Source organism: Leptonychotes weddellii, chromosome X (genome assembly GCF_054177405.1).
Source record: "Leptonychotes weddellii isolate Sample4059 chromosome X, ASM5417740v2, whole genome shotgun sequence".
NCBI classification, from domain to species: domain Eukaryota; kingdom Metazoa; phylum Chordata; class Mammalia; order Carnivora; family Phocidae; genus Leptonychotes; species Leptonychotes weddellii.
Window position 1 is genome coordinate 8,692,877 of NC_138385.1, and position 19,274 is coordinate 8,712,150.

The window sequence follows — 19,274 nt, forward strand, 5'->3', positions numbered from 1 at the left end:
ATAAGAGTTCTTAAAGCATTGGGCCGTTTTGACAGGTGCATGCTTCAGTGCACGTACAGGTATTTCTTACTACAGATTTGTGGCTGTAAAAATTCAATTAATCTTTACTAAAAAGATCTTGAAGAGGAAAAGGATTGTCCTGACTGTTCAGGTTGGAGCTCTCTATGGTAGTAAAGATAACATGAGGTTTGTAGTATGAGAAATCTTCATCAATGTCCTAAATCTGCTACTTAAAAGTTCTGTGTCTCAGAATTAGTTCCTTTAGCCATGAGATTCAGATTCTTCTCTGTACAATAGGATAATAATATAATAGCTCATATTTAGCAGTGACAATGTGCCAGACACTGTTCCAAGAGCTTTATGTGTATTTGCTCAGTTAATCCTCACAGTGGCCCCACGGAATAACTACAGTATTGTTATTCATCTTGGCTACTCATTGAAGTTGTAGTGATTACCCTCATCTCACAATTGAGAGAATAACTTCAAAGAAGTTTCATAAATGGTACTGTATTTTCCACTTCTCGAGGCCTTGTATTCTGTGCAAGGCATCCTACAGTCCTTGGCACCTATGAAGTGGTAAATAAACATAGGTGTGCTGAGTCAGGAAGATGACTCTCGGAAATCCAGCCAGTAAAATTGACAATGGTTTGGTGAGTATGGCTTGAATACTATAATAACACTTCTGAAAACCGAATGCTCCTGAGCACGAGGATGATGAACGGTGTGTGGGAGTGTAGACTCGACAGTTGAGCTGTTGATGAATACACAAGCCTCTTTAAAGGGACTGAGTGTTTCCACAGGCAGCCTTTGCAGGAGGATAAATTGAACCATTTGAAATTCATAGAAAGCAGACGGAAAGGCACCCTAGAAATCTGACTCCTGGAATTTCAGGTCTTAGGCATTTTATCTCAATAAAAAAATTAGGAAACCTATTGACTTCACCTATTAGACTCAGAATGAAAAAAATTGAGCCTGCAGAGAGGTGAACTGACCTAGTTACAGAGATATAATCTGTTTAGTGAGAGGAGAGCTATATGCATAGAAAGGTAACATAAGAGAATTTTTCCTGTTCAATGTAACTAAGTTCAATGACCAAAGTTTATGATGCCAGTAATCCCATACTTGGATCTAGATGAAACATAAATTGATTAGGTTGGTACCAAGAAGGGTATTATTGGATCTGTCACAACATGGTTTATACAGAAATACTTGGGAGTTTTATAATCAAATATATATACTCGAGATGTATATATGTATGTATAAAATCAATACATACTGACCATTCAGATGACTAGATTAATTATGCAAAGGCCCAGTTTTGTTGGTGCTACCTACTGATTTAACTGTAGGATATGTTCTCTTAGGCCTTGTTATTTGTAGAAGCCAGCTCTGTTCTGCCTCCTCTAACTACCTCCTCTTTACATTTTCTATTCATTCATTTATTCAACAAATATTTATTTAGTGCTTACTGTATACTAGGCACTGGTCCTAGGTTCTGGGCACCCAGTAGCAAACAAAACCAATATGGTTCTTTTCTTCACTGAGCACAAAGTCTAGTGGAGGAGGCAGATCATTTGTAGGTAGATCTGAAAGGACTTGCTATTAGATTGGATGGGGGGCTACAGAAGATTGAAGAGCTGTGAGTGACTCCCAGGTTTCTCACTTGGACAACTGGGTGGCTGGTGGTGCCATTCAATGCGAGCAAGTATACTGGAGGGAAACCACAGGGCTTTTGTTGTTGCCTTGGTATTCTTCTGGCTTGATGAGGGAAAAGTGACTGATCACATGTTAAGTGTGTTGAGCTTTAGGGGCTTATGGGCCATTTAAGGGGAAATGTCTAGTCAGTAGTTGGCTCTATAGACCTGTGTCTGTTTTATCTCTCTGAATCCCACCCCTCCCTCCTCATGGACTTTAGTCTTTTGTTTATTCCCCTCTGCTATGTTTTGAGTTCTTTCCCTGTATTTCTTCCTTATCTTCAGCATTAAACAGATACTTCACTCTTGCAAAACATAGGGACACACATCTCCTATCCCAATACATCTCTCCATATACTTCCTGTATCTCATCATTAGCTCATTCATTCAATTAATAGTTATTTGGGCACATATTAAGCAGTTTGCGGGTTACTGGAGACGAAGTAGTAAATAAAATCAGCAAGAGTTTTGTCATTATAGTCCTTCATACAGGCAATGAACAAATAACAAGTATGTCTCATAAGGATTAGTATAAGGTGTTAAAAGAAAAAAATAAGACAATGATGTAATCTAGACAGAGAAGTCATGAAAAGCCTGGAGGGAGTGATATTTAGGTGAGACCTAAAGGCCAACCAAGTAAGAGCTGGCCGAGACAAGAGCATGGTGGTTATTCAAGTTTGGAACAGAGTTGAAGGCTGTGGGAAGATTGGTCAAGACTCTGAGGTACAAAAGGTCATAAGCCTTTGGTGGAACTGAAATAGGTCTATAGTGAATGGAAATAATTAACTTCAACCATAGGAAAGTGCCATTATTTATGGACTACCAGAATGGCAACTCCGTATGGTTCAATCCAGCAGAAAGCAATGAGAAGATAAGGAATTCATTCACTTTACTTAGAAAGTACTTATTGAGTGCCTACCAGATGCGAAACGCTCATCTAAGCACTGAAGATTCAGCAGTGAATAAGATAAACAATCCTGCCCTCTTGAAGCAGAAATTCTAGTGAAGAGAGAAAGAAGTTTAAAGGGCTGTGATGGGGAGTGCTGGATAGATTGTATAGAGTCTTGTGCTTTTGTAATTAATCCTAAAGGGCAACGAGAAGACATTATAGCATATTAATCAGCAAAGTTACTGGGTCAGTTGTATATTTTTAAAATAACACCATGGCTAAAGTGAGATGCAGATGAATGGGTTGGAGGGATCAAAAGTGGAAACAAGACACAAAATAGAAGACAGTTAATCATCAGATAAGAGATCACAGTATCCTAGACTAGGGTAGAGTAAGAATGGTGGGAAGTAGACAATTAGATACTGATTTTTGAGGTAGAATCAGCAAGACTTCAAAACTGTTAGGATGTGGGGAGGGGAGGTAAAGTAAGGTCAAAATCTGCAGTCCCTTCTAGATTTTGTATTGTGAGCCTAGTGGATGGTGGTATGATTTACTGAGATCAGGAACACATAAGGAGGAATAGGTTTGGGGTATAGCTTTGATCAGTGGCAGATATTAAGTGTGAGATATCAAGCAAAAGATGGCAAGAGACAATTGTAATCAAAAGTGCAACAATGGGAGCAGTTCTCCCTGAGTGTAGCAGTAAACTGGTATATGGTCTCCAGGGAATTTGTAAGCAAGAATGAAGTTGGCTAAAAGTGATCTGCTTTTGGTGGCGCCTGGGTGGCTCAGTCGTTTAGCGTCTGCCTTCGGCTCAGGTCATGATCCCGGGATCCTGGGATCATCGAGCCCCACATTAGGCTCCCTGCTCCGCGGGAAGCCTGCTTCTCCCTCTCCCACTCCCCCTGCTTGGTTCCCTCTCTCACTGTGTCTCTGTCAAATAAATAAACAAAATCTTTAAAAAAAAAAAAGTGATCTGCTTTTTATTATTGCCATGTGCCAGCAATGCTAAGCAATTCCAGACAAAATACTCTTCCCTCCTGGAGCTGTCTGTGCCCATCGTCCTCCTCACTCCTTCCTTGGTACACCACTGCAGTTGGGTATGGGTGCCTGCTTTGGGGAGAAAAGTCAGAGCTAGAGATATTTACTGGGGTTTCAGCAGCATATGGGTGATAATGAAAGCCACAGCAGTAGAAGCAGTAGAAAGGGATACTCGATATTAAGAAGGGCATAAGAAAGAGCCAGAGCTTTGAAAATGATAATATTTAAGGAGTTAGCAGAGAAAGGCATATACAAAGAGACGGGGAAGGATTTTCTAGAAATATGAGAAGTGAATGATATTACAGAAACCAAAGGAAGAGAGTGTTTCTATAATTATGATGTGGTCAAATGTCAAGTGAGGTGAGAACTGAGAAACGTATTACCTTCTCTATTCAATATTATTTGAGCACCCAGTGTGTGTTAGGGGGCCACAACAAAGGGTGAGATATGGTTCTTATCTGTGAGAATGTTAGAGGCAAGTGAGAAAAACGGGTCAGATTGATCATTGGTTATAAAGCAACAGAACAAATGTTCAGAGAAAGGTATGTAAAAAGTAGCTGGGGAGGAATAAAAAGTATTTGGGGGAGAAACTAGATTGGAAAGGGCAGAGAAGAATGGGGGCAGGGATTGTGCCAGAGATGGCTTGAAAGGAAAGGTTGGCCTTGAAGGAGTAGGTCAGCAGATGAAAAGAGAGAGCGAGATGGTTAATGCCAAGGAATGTGCAAATTCAAGGAGATATAAAAATGTATGTTGCTTTCAGTAGAGTAGAGGAATGCTCCGTGTGCATGTGAGGAAGTAGCAGGAGACTACAAATATAAGTCAGAATTACCTTGTGAAATGTCACATGCTGTGCAAAGATTTGAATTTTTTTTAACTGTGTAAAATAGGCACCAGTGTTGTACAATCCGTGATACCATGTGTATTTTATTGACATAGCCAGCTTATATCCCACCGGCTTCCTAAAAAGATTTGTATTGGGTATCATTATTTCATTTTTTAATGTAATAATAAAATCAAAATATATATTCATATATGCAATGTGATTTCATAAACGTTCTCTTTCTAAAGCACTTTCAAATTTATCTCACTGCATCAATTCATTGAATAGTAAAGAAAAAAATAATTAGTCTCTGCCTTCCCCATGCTTCTAAAGAGCCAGCCACAAACTCTAGGGCTAAATGGTTGTTCCTATTAAGGTCATGAAATATTACACTTTTTCAAGAATACTGGCCTCATATGGGTACCTGAGTACCTATGAAAGGCAATATTTGGTACAGATCCTTTACAACCATGGTGTGTTCTTTCCGGAAGATGCAATATCTCTTCTACCTGATGTGTCCCCATCCTAAATTACCACCATTGTCTGTTTTCTTTGACTCTGGATTATTCTATCCTCTGATGGTTCAAAGGAATCTGAGTGATTATGCCCATCTGCTTTAGGAGGATTCTCTCAGGTTATAACTCTCAGGTTATATTCTCTCAGGTTATAATTTTTGGATAAATGCTATCAATATGGAAACTGGATTTCTCAGGCCTCACACCTATTAGGGTCTCCAAGAAGTTACAGATGAGTTATGACTTGTTCACCCATTACCAACAATAGTCATATTTAAATGACCACAATTCCACTAGTCAATTTTATCTTATTAACACAAATATCAAGGCACTCTGTCAAGAAAAGATCATTAGTGACCTTTTGATTGTGACTCAATGTGGTAAGTTAGTCGATTAGCTCTTCCCTTTCAACGTTCCTAAGAAATAACCCTGCTTAACAACTGAGACTTTGGACAATATCAATGAGAAGGCTTTTCAATGTGTATACGTTCATATAGTTTTTCTCTCCTTAGGTGGGATGCTTTAGTAATAAATATGGTAAAGGTATAAGGCATTATATGTGCATGGTACTCACTCCTATTATTAGCAAAGAGGTGGAAATCAAAGAATGTCTAGAAATTTACCTCATCCATTCTACGTTTATATTATTTAACTGAAGATACTATGCACAACTATATCTACTTTTCCTTCTCCCCTGAATCCACTGCATTTCAGTCTTTATCAAACACATGGAACCTGACAAAAAATGCATGTAAAAGCTCCATTCAGAAATGAAATAGTAAATGGATGTGAGTCCTGTGGTCATTTACCTGTAGATGAGCAGGCAATGGAGAATCTCAGGGGACTGGCAGCATCTTATCAAGCACTTCACAAAGCTAACTGTTGACCTCAAATGGACTATATGTAGATAAATGAACAACAATCCACAGTCCAATAGTGGGAAGCATGTCTCCACAGGTCTCCCGCATTTCAGGAAGTCTTTTAATCAAATGGCCTTGACAGCTTTGTTTCAAACTCTTTTCAAGGATTTTTGTATAGTAAGCTACCTTGAAGATGGAGATAGTGTCTCCCTCCAGGGCAGAGAAAAGATATGCTTCCTTAGCAGGGTAAGACAATGTTGGGGCAAATGCTGGGCAGATTTGATAGCAGCGCTTTTATTTGATTGTGCCTAATCACAGAGTTCCTCAGTTATGACCCAGACGTGCTGTTTATATGCATCAAACTTGCTCACTCTGTATCCTTCCCATGTGATTCGGGGTGGGAGGGTAGGGACAAGAGAAAATAACGAATATGAAGCTCATGCTGTCTGCTCGCTATTTGTAACAAGTCCTTTGTTTCTGACCTGGGAGTCAGGTCATCTCTTGGCATGTATGGAATTGTAGCAGGCTAACCTTGATCTTGCAAGCATGGTAAAATCTCAGACACTTGACACCATTATTAAAAAACAACTCAGGTGTATGTTCTAGTAACAATAGGATACCACAAATTAAAAGTTAAAATCAATGGGCCAGGATGGTGGTGGATGAAGTCTGTTAAAACATTATGAACATCATAGGGCGCCTGGGTGGCTCGGTTGGTTAAGCGACTGCCTTAGGCTCAGGTCATGATCCCAGAATCCTGGGATCAAGTCCCATATCCGGCTCCTGGCTCAGCAGGGAGCCTGCTTCTCCCTCTGACCCTCTCCCCTCTCCTGCTGTTTCTCTCTCTCAAATAAATAAATAAATAAAATCTTTAAAAAAAAATTATGAACATCTTAGATGCTTCTAAGTAGAGTGTCATTGGTGTTAGGTTTGTTATCAAACCCTTACATCTTAGTGAACAATAAAGGTTAGGAAATACACAAATAAATGTAAATCCTACTGTATAAGATAATATCATGGTATATCATTGGCAAGCTTTTGGGGCTTCCATTTTATCAAGGAAACAACATGCATTGGTTATAAACACTGACTTGACTATGTGTGCCTAATGCCAGTTGAATAATTAGCTAAAAGTGGAAATGTCATTAAACAAGTAATCTAATGTCATGTTAATAAAAACATAGTGAGAAGATTGAAAGCAACCTTTTAAAAAGGAAGCAATTTCAGATAAAAATGAAATTTGTCTTCAGGCCAATAAAGTTGAATTCTGTGAGAATTTCTATAAAATTAATTTACTACTGAATATACTAAGATTAATTGTGAAAGCTAGCAATGAATAGTATTTGCTGGTGGTATGATTACAAATAATTCTTTCTTCACTCTTGCTTCAATTCAATATTAAGATATTTCCTCCAGATAACGTGTGGTTAACTTGTCAATTATAACATTACCTAGTCTTCTGTTTTCCTGGTGATCATTTAGAAATTTGGGTAGAGGCTGTGTTCTTTTGTCTTTATGTTCCTCAGTAATTCAGTGTGTGCTACACATAATAGGAGCTCAGCAAAATGACAAGTATAGCCTGTCATGTGTTGAACTGTCATTTCTTCTAGAAAAAAGATGACTAAGTTCCTGTTTTCAAAATACCAACAACATATTTCTCAGTAAAAGTGCTTCTATGATACTGCTTTAAACCATCTCCATGAAATTCAATAGCTGTTTGTTCAAGTATTAGAATGCTGCTTCATTTTTATGTTTATGATACCTTTTCTTGTAGGTAGAGCTCTACTGTTTAAAAAATCAGTATTCAGAAATGTAACAGCCTGATGACTTTATTAACCTTTTGTTCAACTTTTCCCCTCTAATTAAACCATTTTCCAAATGATAATCTGCTCTATAGTAACTAATTTGGAAGAAAATTTTTCCTGTGATCTTATTTTGTGCTGTAAATAGTAAGAAGCCACAACCAGTATACAAATATACAGCTTACAAAGCAGAAATGTTCAACATAAGCAGTCTAGTGATTTTTATATTTAAATTAATTTAGGATTCATCTTGGCACATTAGCTGCTCTGAGGACTATCACCTCCACATTTCTCTGTATAAGTTGATTGGTCTGATAATAGGCACAACATTATTTGGGAAGAACTTTGGACACATTGACCACAAGTAATAATGGAATCTATGATAAGAAATGCTATGTCTACTAGAATGTAAATTCCATAATGGCAAGGACCTTCTCTGGTTGACTTCTCTATCCTCATTGTAATAGTGATATAGAGTAGATGTTCAATAATTAGTATTTTAAACAATGAAGTAATCTTATATGAGTTTGATATGTTTATAAAGAAGGAAGGGGAGGTACCTCGTGGAGGAGTTGGTCTGTGACTCTAGCATTTGTATTTGTCACACTCCATCACATACCCTGTCTTACCATATCCATGAGTTATATCATTCCAAATAATTATCTTATTCATTTACCTGTATAGTGTCTCTCTCCTCCACTATGTTATAAATTCCATGAGGAATGGTACCATGTCCTGGGTACCACAAATACTTCCTGGCATAAAGTAGATCTGTTGAATGAAATAGTACATTTTAATATAAATTTAGTACATCTATAAAGTGCAAGACAAAAAACAGAAAGATAGGAAAAAATCCAATCTTTGGAATGATGAGACAAACCCTCTAGAAGGGTATTTGTATCTGTTCAGCATGGGAGGCCAGGTTATGGAACTCACTTTCTATAATGACCTGGAACTTGCTTATGAATCTTAAATATTGAAGGGATTGAAGATTTCTAGACGATGCTGGCAAATCTTGGTTTTGGCAAAAGATAATTTAAGGATTTCATGACTTCATGGGGTTGATATGTTATTAAGAGACAATTTAAATGACATGAAGTATAATCTGATCATTATTATTATTATATTTATATAGTTTTTTGTTAGTAGTAATACTAGTAACAGTTCTAGTAGTAGTAGTAGTACTTAGTAGTAATAGTGTCTACCATATGTCAGACACCAAAAATAATCTGTCAGAGAGACACAGTGAGAGAGGGAACACAAGCAGGGGGAGTGCGAGAGGGAGAAGCAGGCTTCCCGCTGAGCAGGGAACCTGATGCGGTGCTCGATCCCAGGACCCTGGGATTATGACCTGAGCCGAAGGCAGACGCCCAAAGACTGAGCCACCCAGGCACGTCCAGCCTGTCATGTTTAGATTTGCTGCCCCTCTTATTCTGAGACATCTTCAGAACAAAAACAAATTGTCTAGTCCTCTCTATATTCTTGAGTTAAATATACAGTGATTGGGACACCATCATAAACTCTGAGAGGAGCCATGGAGCTAATATGTTCCAACTCTTTTCCAAGAGATAGGTACCAACTGTTCATAGACTGAACCTCACAGACAGAATAAAAGATCACAAATGTTTCTACATGTTCATTATTTAGTTTCCATTTCACTTAAAAAGTGATGTCAAAGAGATGTCAGGTGTTTGCTCCAGGCCAGGGTCTCAAAAGGGAGCAGAAAGTTGGAACAATGATCACCGTCTAATAAATCAATGGTATTAATTTACACAGACTTATTCAAGTCACACAGGGCTGTAAAACATTTACCAAACTTAATAGATCCTGATAATGAAACAGAATGCCAGTTGAAGAATTTATAAGAGAAATAGATATTTGGCTCAAGAACTGCGTCCAGTTATCTGCTCAAGGGCTTCCCTGCTGATACACAAGGAAATAAATTTATCGGTATAATCACAATGTGGCATTTGAGTAGAGGAACAATTTACTGTAACAGTAATGCTTGTTTGGTTTCTACCTTCCACCTAATTACTCCCCAGGTCCTGTCAATTCCACCTCTGAAATGTATCTTGAATTATTTTTTTCTTTTTCTATTTCACTTCCTTAATTCATCATTTGTTTCCCCTAAAAGGAAGCAGTGCCATTTTAACTGCTTTCTCTCTCTCCTATCTTTGGTCTCATCCTTTTTAAATCCACTGTCCCCACTATGGTCTGAGGAATCTCTCCGGTGATAGGACAGAAAGAGCTGCTGCCCAAGGTTGGGAGGGGTGGCTGGTTATGTGCTTAGGAGTTGGGGAGGTAAGGAAAAAGGGAGGTTTCAAAAGGTTTTTCATATGTTAAAGAAGATTCACAGGATACCAGAGGCCTTGCCATTGTCCAGTTAGGTTGTTTTTCCCTCTAGCAAGGCATTAACATGAAGAAAGCTGGGAGCTTCTTTCTTTCCCCACCTATTCCTCCAGGAAGCTCCCAGCTTTCTTCAGGAGTGAGGGTGGGGTTGGGGGAGATTGCAGGTTGTCAGCCTCTGTTTTGTCCTCAGCTAGCCTTCTGCTCCCTCATCAGTTCTTAGAGTCTTCCCTGCCACTACCGATTGGTCTATTGTTCAAACAAAAGAAAAATGAATCTGTGGCAGTCTTTAAAGGCTGCTTGGGGTTCTTCTTCTTAGGGCATTCTGAATCCAATACAATAAATAAGGTTACCCAGCCTGTTCTAGCTGCTCTCTTTGTAAATGGATTATCTCCCGAGATAAGTGGATTTATTAAAAAAAAAAAAAAAAAAAAGGCAGAAAATAGGATGGGAAACCAGGGGCCTGAGTAAACTAGTGACTCTTGAGCATTTTGAAAGGACCCTGGAGCAAGATTGCAAAAACAAAAATCCACCAAGCTAATATTTACAGCTACATCAGCTCCAAGGCCGGGGCGGGGGAGGGGGCAAAACAACACCTACGCCTGCCGCATTATATTCTCCTAGGGGTTCATTATCCAAACACTGGCCCAAAACAGTCTCAATTGTAATCAACTGGGACACCAGAAAAGAGATCTTCCTCAAAGTTCTTGTGCAAATTCTTCTCCAAGGTACCTCTAGAGGCTGTCTGCATATGGTCCCCTCCCACAATTGACAATACGACACAATTGGCCTCCAAGGGGTTTTCCAGGAAACTATTACCAGTAATTTCCTTAACTAGTCAAGGGGAAGCTAAAATGAAAATTAATGAGTTTATTCAATCCTGCCAGAAGTATTTACTGTTTGTCCTGGCTGAAACCTTAACAAGATGTTTGAAATGATTTAATAACTTAATGATAAAGAAGTTGACCAAATTGGAAGCTCATATTTAGAGCCGGATAGAAATTTCCTTAAGATCTTCTCCGCTAAGGGGCGCCTGGGTGGCTCAGTCGTTAAGCGTCTGCCTTTGGCTCAGGTCATGATCCCAGTGTCCTGGGATCGAGCCCCACATCGGGCTCCCTGCTCGGCGGGAAGCCTGCTTCTCCCTCTCCCACTCCCCCTGCTTGTGTTCCCTCTCTCTGTCAAATATATAAAATCTTAAAAAAAAAAAAAAAAAAAAAGACCTTCTCCCCTAAATTAAAACAAAACTGTACCCAGAGAGAAAGAAGCAAATTGGAGAAAATGTAGTTGAAAGGGTGGGTCAGCCTCTTCATCAATGAGGCTGCAATCGAGTTCTTTGAGGAATTGGAAACACCCGTCTTTGTCCTGCAAATCTCTGTAGGGCCAAAGGTGTGGCTCTTGGGGTTCAAAGTTCACCTACCCCTTTTTTGCCAATCCCTCAAACTTTGCCTATTCCTCTTAAGAGGCTTGAAAGGATCTAGATGGAGTTGTCTCTTGCACAAAAATCTGTTCCTTTGTGATGTAAATTTTCTACCCTCTTCTCTTGAGCCTAATTGCCATTCTTCAAATGCCAACTTCGGGGAGAAGTTTCTCAGCAGAAGAAAAACAAAGAGAGGGAGGTATTTGGAAATCGGGCCTATATTGTCTTCTCCACAACTAGTAGTATAGTCCCTAGCCTCCTTATCCATGGTTTTGTTGCAGGATTTCTTTTCCTTTAGTGCCAGAGGTTTTTGGTCACCCTGCTTCAAAGAATGATGAGGTAGACCAGACGAAGAGTGTTGGGCAGCAAAGCAAAGTTTAGTGAGCGATCGTACAAAGCTACCAGAGAGGGAGGGGACCCAAAAGGGTTGCCCCCAGAATTTTAAGTCTAGGGGTTTTTACGGGCTCCTTGGCGGGCTGTTTTAATCTGATGAATCCTCCAATCACCTGTCACCCAATCAGGTTTTTGTCCAGGCGTTCATCTACCTGTCAGGTAGTTGTTCACGTGGGAAAGGGTGGAGGGCTCCTTCCAGGGTGGTGTAAAATCCTTTTAATGGTGGTTTCCTCTTAGGGCCAGGGGAGAGAGGCTTGTCCCTGCCTGCCTTCGTTAGTTTCGGTTCCCTGGAATCAACCGAGGTCCAGAAGCAGAAGATCCTCCTCGTGACACATTATCAGGTCAGGAGTAACCTGATGCTGAGCCACAATGGCTGTGTCCTTCACCTCACTTTGTCTCCTCACATTTTATCATCTCACATCATCTCATTTCATCTCACATCATCAAAAGAAAGGAGATAGCAATCAGATATTTTTAGAGAGAGATCACTCATGTAACTTATTACAGGCTACTGTTCTAATTGTTCTAGTTTATTATTGTTGTTCATCTCTTCCTGTGTCTGATTTGTAACATTAAATTATCTTTGTATGTATATATAGGAAAAAATGTAGTATATATACGGGTCAGTACTATCCGTGGTCTCAGGCATCCACTGAGGTCTTGGACCCTTTTTCCCATGGATAGGGCGACAAGTGTTGTAAAAACAAAAGCTGTAAGCTCTCTGCATATATGAATATCACACAGAAGATCAGTAAAAAACCATAAGAACCGCATAGTGCCAGCCCTAATTTTTATCACACCTCTCAGGCTAGAGTCTGATCAAAAGGGGGTAATTATTAAAAAAGAAACAAACAGGGGCGCCTGGGTGGCTCAGTCGTTAAGCGTCTGCCTTCGGCTCAGGTCATGATCCCAGGGTCCTGGGATCGAGCCCCGCATCGGGCTCCCTGCTCAGCGGGGAGTCTGCTTCTCCCTCTCCCTCTCCCCCTGCTTGTGTTCCCTCTCTCGCTGTGTCTCTCTCTGTCAAATAAATAAATAAAAATCTTAAAAAAAAAAAAAAAAGAAACAAACAAGCAAAAAACAGCCCCAAACGGAGAGGCATTTGCCCCTTCAACAGCAGATGGAGACTTAATTACAGTTTCATCCTTGCCCAGGAATGTGGCCTTTAAACAGTGGATCTGAAATTTCTCATGAGCACTATTGTGGTCCTCAGTACGAAAAAAATCTGTGCTTTTCCTCCCCCCCACAAGATGAAACAATCTTTTGTTTTGCTAATAACTTCCTTGCCCCTCCCTCCTGCTATAACAACCTTCCATTTTCTACAACTCCTGGGCATTTCACTACTTGCTAGTTGGGATGCTTCCTGATTCATGAATAACTTAATAAAGCCAATTAAATATTCAACTTTACTACATTGAATTTTTTAATACTGCACACACACAAATACACAGATACATGTGGTACGAGTGTGTGCATTGGGTACGTATATATTCTCTTTACTGGTAACCTTATGTTTTATTTTTTTATTTTTTTAAAGATTTTATTTATTTGTGAGAAAGAGAATGAGAGAGAGCACATGAGAGGGGGGAGGGTCAGAGGGAGAAGCAGACTCCCTGCCGAACAGGGAGCCCGATGCGGGACTCCATCCCGGGACTCCAGGATCATGACCTGAGCCGAAGGCAGTCGCTTAACCGACTGAGCCACCCAGGCGCCCTCTTTACTGGTAACCTTATGTTTTAGATTATCTTTTATAAAAAGCGTATAGTTGAATTCTTTTTTTTTCTTTTTATGATTTTACTTTAAAGTAATCTCTATACCCAACATAGGGCTCGAACTTAACAACCTCAAGATCAAAGTCGAATGCTCTATTGATCGAGCCAGCCAGGTATCCCTATAGTTGAATTTTTAAATGCAACTTGAAAATTTTTGTCTTTTACCCTGAAATGTAATGTCAGGGAACAAGAATTACTGTCCCCTCAAAGATCCTTCTACCTGGACTAAGAATCAAGTTGACATGAGACAGATTAAGAGGAGAAAATAAATTTAATAGGTGTTCACCTGGGGAATCCACATGGACATGGAAATTCCAAAGACAGGCAAAATGAGGTATACAGTCATTCTTAACTAAGGAGATGGGGGTAGGGGGCTAGGATTTCAGAAGAAAGGATCGCACTTCACAGGGCAATAGGAAGAGTAGATGTTTGCCCTGACATAGAGATGGGTCCCTCATAAAATTTATCTCTGCTAATAACCTTTATTCTGGAAAAGACCCCCAATTTCGATTTTTCTGTGTGGTTAAGGGAGGGACCAAAGTTTCCCTTGAGCCTCCAGGGTCTCAAGTACCTTCAGCTCAAAAGAATCCACATGTCAAAGTAGCACTTTCTTGGGGGTGGTGGGGGTACCTGTTCTGAACCCCTTCCGTAGTCTCTTGGCATTTATTTTGATTACTGGCTTACTGGGCTCATTTCCATGATCATAGCTTGTGCTTTCTATTTGAGTTTTTTAAATGCTTTTTATAATTTTCTTTCCTTCTTTTTTTATATGGATGGCTTGAGAATTTCTTAAATTTCATTTTTTTCTCTACTGTTGCAAATTTTGGAAGTTACACTGTCGACTTACACACTTTTAACAATTGCCCTTAATATATTATGAATACTTAAATTCTAAAGCTGACCATTACTACTTTATTCTGAAAAAAGTAAAACGCCTTTAGAACACTATAATCACAAGCTTCCCTTCCTGTCTTTTAAATTTTCTTCTCTGATGCTTATTTCTTTTCCGTTTTATTGTGTTCTAATACTTTAATTCTATATTTTAATTCCTAAAATTAAACACAATTGTTATGGTTTTAGGCAGTCAGTGTTGGTTGAAATTTACCTACCCATTTCATGATTACTTTGCTCAGTTAATTGTTTTTTCCACTTGAGTTTCTTTCCTCCTTCCCTCACTTCCACTGCTGGTTTAAAAATTACAGATTCTCGGTTGAAATTTAGTGCGTGCTCCGGACTTATTAAGATGCATTCTTGTATCTTTCCCCCATAAATTTCTTTTTCTAAAATTTTTAAAAATGTATTATTATTTTTTAAATTCCAGTGTAGTTAACATACAGTGTTATATTTCCCTGTCAGCTTCTTAACCTTAACCTTATCACTTCCTGTCAGCCTTGGCTTGCTCCCCCTTCCTCTAGGGCCAGCATCTAACAAAATTGGCATGCCCATGATAGGAGCTCAGTATTTGTTGGAATCCTGTTTAAACAGTAGAAATAGTGTTTGTGTAATATCTCTGCTAGTGTCTGAAGAAGTACTTGGCAAATTAACTCAATACAGTTTGGAATGAAACAGCAGTGTGGAAAGGGAGAATTCGCCAAATACTTCCTTGGAATTCTAGTGTCCTTGCATCCCAGTCCAGTTGTTTGGGTGACCCTGTCTTCCAAAGACACATCCAGTATAACCTGCACACGACGGCCTTATCCACGTGGTACAATTTCCAGCATTTGGATACCAAATAATCAAAGAAGCCAAAAGAGGCAAGCACTTCATGATTACAGACACCAGTGGGTCTAGCTGGCTGGGGTTGGGGAGGGGAGCAGATACCTACTAGAAAATACAATCAGTATGCTTTGCTCATATAATGAAATCCAACTGAATAGTTCTTAGAAAATTATTGAAAAGACTGGATTAAATAGTATCGGTGGAGGATATGAAAGCTCCCCGTGACAAGATCTCATTTGGAAGCTAAAGGAAATGGAGAAAGTTAGCTTATGGAATGCTGAGGAATCTGGACTGATATCCAAGTATATTAGGATTCCTTCTCTTCCTCCTCCTCCTCTCTCTCCCTCTCTCTCTCAGCTCCCTAGATTTTCACATCTTCAGTTTTTAATTTTTTTTTTTTAAGATTTTACTTATTTGACAGAGAGAGACACAGTGAGAGAGGGAACACAAGCAGGGCGAGTTGGAGAGGGAGAAGCAGGCTTCCTGCCGAGCAGGGAGCCCAATGTGGGGCTCAATCCCAGGACCCTGGGACCATGACCTGAGCCAAAGGCAGACGCTCAATGACTGAGACACCCAGGCGCCCCCAGTTTTTAATTTTTAATCATCAATAATGTTTGTGTCATATCCAGGCCATGGAGAGATTAAGATAAATAAGTCCTATTCGGCTACACAAAGTACTTTCTGAGCCCTGGAAGACTGATTTCCACCCCTCCTCACCTCCAGAATCCTTTGCCTTATGCCCACGCTGAATTCCCCACTGCCCAGTATCAAGGAAACTGCCAAAGCAACCTACCTCTCCCTGGGTCATTGCATACCCCTGTTACCTAGGGGACATCCAAGTGCCCTTGCCATGCCCTTCCCTCATTTCAGGGTTCTGAGGACTAGGCTCTCCCATTTTCCTTGGGCCTCAGTGCTCCAGTTTATGGGACAGCAGGACACCTACCCCCAAGAGATTTTCTTATGCTCCCAGAAAATCGCATAAGTACTTTCCATTTGTATGGGCAGTTTTAAGCACCTTTATAATGCTGTCCTACCAGGGAAAACATTTCAAATGCTCTGGGTCACCTTAAACTCATGTGCTTACTATGGCTCTTCTCTTTGTTCTATTCATTTATTTATTTATTTTCTTTCTTTCTCCATCTGTCTATCCATCTATCTGTCTCTCTTCCCTTTCCTTCTCCTTTTCTCTTTCATTTTTCTTTCTCCTTTTCTCTCTTTGCTTCACTTTCCTGTTTTATATATTCATTTGCCTCACAATAACAAATAATAAAATCTTCTCTTTTCCTGCTGTTTCAGTTGTGTTAGCAACCACGTTAGCATTAATTTTCAGCCGCCATTGTGCTGATCACCCATGTTACTACCGCGCTGTGTTCCTGGGGACGTGATGGGTGAGCAGTGAATTATGTGCTTCAAAATTAACTCAAAAAGATCTCTCAAATGTATTTGTTGCATTTCGACAAGTGTGGAAAAGCTGATTTTATATCCTAGTAAGGCTTGTATTTGGTGGGGGGTGGGGGGGAAGGAGACATAATACATATTGGGGGGCACCTGGGTGGCTCAGATGATTAAGCATCTGCCTTCGGCTCAGGTCATGATCCCAGGGTCCTGGGATCGAGCCCCGCATCGGGCTCCCTGCTGGGCGGGAGGCCTGCTTCTCCCTCTCCCGCTCCCCCTTCTTGTGTTCCCTCTCTCACTGTCTCTCTCTCTCTCTGTCAAATAAAATCTTTAAAAAAAAGAAAGAAAAGAAAAGAAATTCTCTGCTGATATTGTCGCAGGATCACAGAGCTCTTGTCCCATGGGGTGAAAGAATGAATCTCACAGACACAAAAGGGTGAAGTGAAGTGAAAGTTTATGAAGTGAAGAAGAGAATAGAAAGAGAAAGCTCTCTAGTGTGAGAGGGGTCCCGCCCGGGTTGCCCCGGAGGGCTTTCAGGGCCAGTCTTGTATTGAGAACTGCCTGGGAAGCTTGCGGCCTTGGGATGCCTGTGCCCTCTTGGTCTGTTCCCTTATCTCTTGCTCAGCTCTGTCTCAGCCTGTCCACCTGCCAGGAATAGTTCCAGAGCCCAGTCAGCAGAGTCAGGGGCCGCCTATGTCTCCCGCCTAGACTTTCACCCCTTCCCTATTCATGGGACACTGCCTGTGGGCAGAGAGAGCTGTGCTGGGATTGTGAGCAGTGACTGATTGTCTACTTTTTTATTCGTGGGGGTGCGGGATAGCACAAGTCTCCAAGGAACCTGGAAGCAAGGCTTTCAGGACCTTGAGGGGCCAGCTGCTGCCGAGATGAGGTTCCTTTTAAAGGTGAAGACACTGAGGTGGCCACGAGTTCCTTGAGGAGGGTCACACTCTGCATGTTGCAGGGGTCTATCAGTGGGCTGCAAGCTGTAAGGAGATTTTATTTTTTATTTTTTTAAAGATTTTATTTATTTGATACAGAGAGAGCACGTAAGAGATAGAGAGCACAAGCAGGAAGAATGGCAGGCAGAGGGAGAAGCAGGCTCCCCGCTGAGCAAGGAGCCTGATATGGGACTCGATCCCAGAACCCTGGGACCGTGAGCTGAGCCGAAGGCAGACGCTTCACCGACTGAGCCACCCAGGCGCCCCTGTAAGGAGATTTTAATTGAAACTACTTTTGTTTTGCCTTTGTTTCCCACATTGATAGGAGCCATTCTATTTCCTTCTCCCTGAGGTACCATATGAAGTCCAATAGCTTTTAATCCTTACCTCTCCAATTCATCCTCCCCTCTATATCCTGACTGCTATCACCCTATCCTAGGCTTCTTTGTCTCTCTCTGGAACTACCAAAATGGTTGCCTAATTGGTCTCCTGGTTTCTAGGATTGTACCCCTCCGGTCTGATCTCCACACGCTTTACCTGAAGGTCTTTTGAAAACCAGAGCTGATCTAGTCTGTCTTTTGCTTAAAAACAATCAAGTTTTTGTAACATTCTAACAAAAATAAACCCACGCTCCTGAGCGTGGCATACAAGACTCTTAAAATATGTGTCAGCCTTTCATCTGTTTCATTCCTTCTGCATACCAACTATATGGAATGCCATTCTCAACTTTTCTCCCTGAGAGAGACCCCTGGAGTTTCAGCATCTTCTTTTTGAAGTGTTCCCTGATATCTCCAAGTTGAATCCACCAGTCGTATATTTTGTCTATTCCATAACTTATAGTAAGCTATTATAGTAACCATTGTACTGAATACGATTTATTTATCACCAGTAGACTGTGAGCCCTTTGAGGGCAGTGTACCTTATTGGTGTATTTACCTAGAGCCAAGCACAGAATCTTGTGTATCAGTTAACTATTAGTAATGTTTATTGAAATTAAAGAAAAAGGTAGTATAACACAGAATTTAGAATAAAATGTGACCTGACCCTTGTGAAACCAATAAAACCATCCCCAGAAACACTAAAACTCTCTTATATCTTTCATTTTTTTCCTCTTTATCATCCCTGCCACTTCCCTAATTTCAATTCTCATCATCTCTCACTTGGGTTATTAAAATATCCTCGGTACTGACCTCCTCCATCCAGTTTTTCCCCTTCTACCCCAAACCATCATCCACAATGTCAGAGTGATCAGACCAAAACAGTGTACCCCTCTTAGTCTCCAGCTTCTACATACTTAGGAGCTCACCACTAGCCTTTGGATGAAGTTCAAACTTCTTAGCTTGCTATAAAAGGCCCTTCAAAACTTGGCTGTGGTATATATGCTGTAATCTCCTGTAGCTCTTCCAAATATACAGTACTCTCACAGCTCTGACTAATATCTGTACAGTTCTCTTATTCATCCTTCAAAGTCCAGTATAAATACCACCTCCTCTCTCAATTTCTTTTGCCATCTCCATTCACTTCACCCCAATCAGAGAGAATGAATCATTCCCAAAATAGTTTATACACACATCTTTTATACCATACATCGCATCATTCATTGTATTTGTGTATGCATCTGTCTTTCTCAGTAGACTGTAATCTACCTGAGAAGTAGGGCTGTGGGTTTCCCAGTT

At 40.4% G+C, this 19,274-nt stretch overlaps 1 long non-coding RNA gene across 1 annotated transcript in view; it reads right to left on the bottom strand.

The window, feature by feature from the left end:
* Positions 1 to 19,274, bottom strand: part of LOC145717942 (uncharacterized) — a 47,241-nt gene that overhangs the window by 14,023 nt on the left and 13,944 nt on the right. The window contains exon 2 of the long non-coding RNA XR_014141472.1: positions 8,298 to 8,392. This is a non-coding gene — a long non-coding RNA (uncharacterized LOC145717942). The remainder of the gene's footprint in view (positions 1 to 8,297; positions 8,393 to 19,274) is intronic.